The 3146-nt window shown below is 26.4% G+C and overlaps 1 protein-coding gene across 1 annotated transcript in view; it reads left to right on the forward strand.

Annotated features, from left to right (window-relative positions):
• The window catches only part of LOC111686876, a 5835-nt gene that overhangs the window by 1466 nt on the left and 1223 nt on the right, over nucleotides 1-3146 (forward strand). The gene's annotated exons all lie outside the window — the stretch shown is intronic.

Below are 3146 nucleotides of genomic sequence, written 5' to 3' on the forward strand. Positions count from 1 at the left end.
GTTCTAGTTCTGTTCTAGTTCTGTTCTAGTTCTGTTCTAGTTCTGTTCTAGTTCTGTTCAAGTTCTGTTCTAGTTCTGTTGTAATTTTCTTCTAGTTATGTTCTAGTTTTGTCCCAGTTCTGATCTAGTTCTGATCTAGTTCTGTTCTAGTTCTGTTCTAGTCCTGTTCTAGTTCTGTTCTAGTTCTGTTCTAGTTCTGTTCTAGTTCTGTTCTAGTTCTGTTCTAGTTCTGTTCTAGTTCTGTTCTAGTTCTGTTCTAGTTCTGTTCCAGTTCTGTTATAGTTCCGTTCTAGTTCTGTTCTAGTTCTGTTCTGTAGTTTGGTTCTTTTTAACACTTTTTTAATAAAAACATCTTACTTTTTTAATTTTTCGAATTTTTTATTAATTAATTTTTATTTTTAATTTGTATCACAATAATTTATGGGTTTTTCTCAGTTTCTTATTAATTCTTTTATAAAATAATAATTTGAGGGAGTAATATAAATTGAAGTTGTTGCACGAAAAACATTTAAGTTTAAATACATAATTGCATTCCCAAAACAACTTCTTATAAAACTATTAATAGGTATGATTTGAAAAAAAAAAACTGAATATGTAATTAGTATTACTTGTTGATGATAATGATTATAGATGATTTTAAATAATATACATTTAAATTATAAATATGGCTTAAGACAAAAATACAAGAGATATATTAACGCTAAAATGAAATTAAACTTATTTTAAGCGAATTTGTTTAACTTAACAATAATATTCGTTACTTTGTAGTAAATGTAATTAAGATAATGGGTGTGTGTGGTTTAGGTAAATATAATTTTTTGGGAAGAAAGTTTTTTTTAATGTTTAGGATTTTAAAGTAAAGGGTGATGTTTTTATTGCTAAAATATTTTGTTTTTATATGTTTTTATTTTAATTTTTTTTCTCTTAATTTTAGGGGATTTGTTTGATTTTAATTAACTTTTTTAAATGTTTTCTTTACTTTTCAAGTGTTTTACTTTTATTATTTTCTTTAAGAGCCTTTCTAATTATGTTTAATGGTTATTTGCTGTATATATTTTTGTGTTTTCTTAAGGAATTCTTTGATCCTTTTAAAGTCAATGTTGAAAACTATTTTATAATGAAAGCTTTAAAAGTTTTGTGGGTCTTAAGTAATTGCAATAATAGATTTGTAATCTCTTGCTTAATGATACCGTAGTTATGTAAGTATATTTTAATGTAGATTTAATTAATAAAGATCTAATAAAACTTTTGGAAATAAAAATGTAAATGAAATAGAACTGAACTAGAACTGAATTAGACCAAAACTAGAACAGATCTAGAGCAGAACTAGAAGTGAACTAGAAGTGAACTAGAACAGAACTAGAACAGAACTAGAACAGAACTAGAATAGAACTAGAACTGAACTAGAACTGAACTAGAACTGAACTAGAACTGAACCAGAACTGAACTAGAACTGAACTAGAACTGAACTAGAACTGAACTAGAACTGAACTAGAACTGAACTAGAACTGAACTAGAACTGAACTAGAACTGAACTAGAACTGAACTAGAACTGAACTAGAACTGAACTAGAACTGAACTGAACTAGAACAGAACTAGAGCATAACTAAAACAGAACTAGAACTGAAGAGAAACTTGCTTTTCAAAGTATTTGAACAAGAATTATGACATTTACAATTTCCAAAATTTTACTAAATCTTTTATCTATTCTTATTTTTTCTTTTTAATTTAATGTTTTTTTGCTTTTTCTTTTGGGAATTGCACTTTATTCAAGTTTATTTTAGAGAATTTATAAAAGACTGAATGTAAAATAATTTTGAATTCAAACTATAGACAAAAAAGGTTTCAAAAGATTTGAGTATTACATATTTAGAAAATAAACAACCGATTAGAAGCGCTTTCTGTTTTAATAACTGTAACAAGTTATTAGTGATCAACACTTTTCGTTTAGATTGAAAATTTTAAAAATTTATTCAAAAATACTAAAGTTAAGCTAAACTTTGAAAATTTTTTTGGATTAGTGATCATCATCTTAATAGTTGTTGTTTAAACAAATTAAGTTGTCATTTTTTATTCATCAAGTTTTCATATTCTCTAAAATAAACTTGAAATATTATAAATTTTCTTACATAAAACTATGTAAACGTATGTTTTAATATATTTAAGGAAGATTTTTGTTTATTAAATACTTATTGCTATAAAAAAAATATTTAAGCCTTAAACTAATTAGCACATTTTATAAAACAAATTGAGCAATTTGTTTGTTTACTTTTAATAAATGTGCATTGAAAATTTTACGTTTTGCTACAAAATATGTTTATTAAAAAAACATAAAGATTTCTTCAAAAATAGTTTATAAAAAAGTAAATGAAAATAAATTTTTGTAATTTTTTACAAGCTCTAAATAGAAACGCAGAGTACTTTCTTTTATACAAAACGCATATTGCTGGGAAAATATTTTTAAAACTACATATTATCTAAAGTCAATCATAAAGAGCACAAAACTTATTTAGTTATATGAAAAAAAAATACAGCAATTAAATTAATGTTTGTTCTTTTTTGTTGTATATGAAAAGTCAATGTAAAAAAAAAATAATGAAATTTAAATTTGAATATTATTGTAATTACACATTTATGAGGAGCTGGATCCTGCCGTGCTAACATCCTCGCAAATGGTATGTAATTTTTCCATTTCAGATTTTGTGACTATATTAATGCTGCTTACTTTGGCACGTTGATAGGCTACAACGGTATTTTCACCTAAACATTTAATACAAACATAACCGATGAGTACAGCAATGCCCACAGTCATGACACGTATTAAGGGATCGACATAGAGTTGTATTACCACCCAGGCAGAGGCACCTGCCACACACATCAGGGTGATGAGAATTACTGTCTTGGACCAGTGTTGTATGGTAAAACCTTTTTCCCAATCGAGTCTGAAATGAAATGGAATCATATAAATTATATTATTATAAAAGAGAAAATAGTGCAAGAACTAATCAGGAACGAGAACAGTACTATAACTGAACTACAACCGAACTATAACTGAACTATAACTGAACTAAAACTGAACTAGAACTGAACTAGAACTGAACTAGAACTGAACTAGAACTGAACTAGAACTGAACTAGAACTGAACT

Source organism: Lucilia cuprina, chromosome 2 (genome assembly GCF_022045245.1).
Source record: "Lucilia cuprina isolate Lc7/37 chromosome 2, ASM2204524v1, whole genome shotgun sequence".
Taxonomy (NCBI): Eukaryota; Metazoa; Arthropoda; class Insecta; order Diptera; family Calliphoridae; genus Lucilia; species Lucilia cuprina.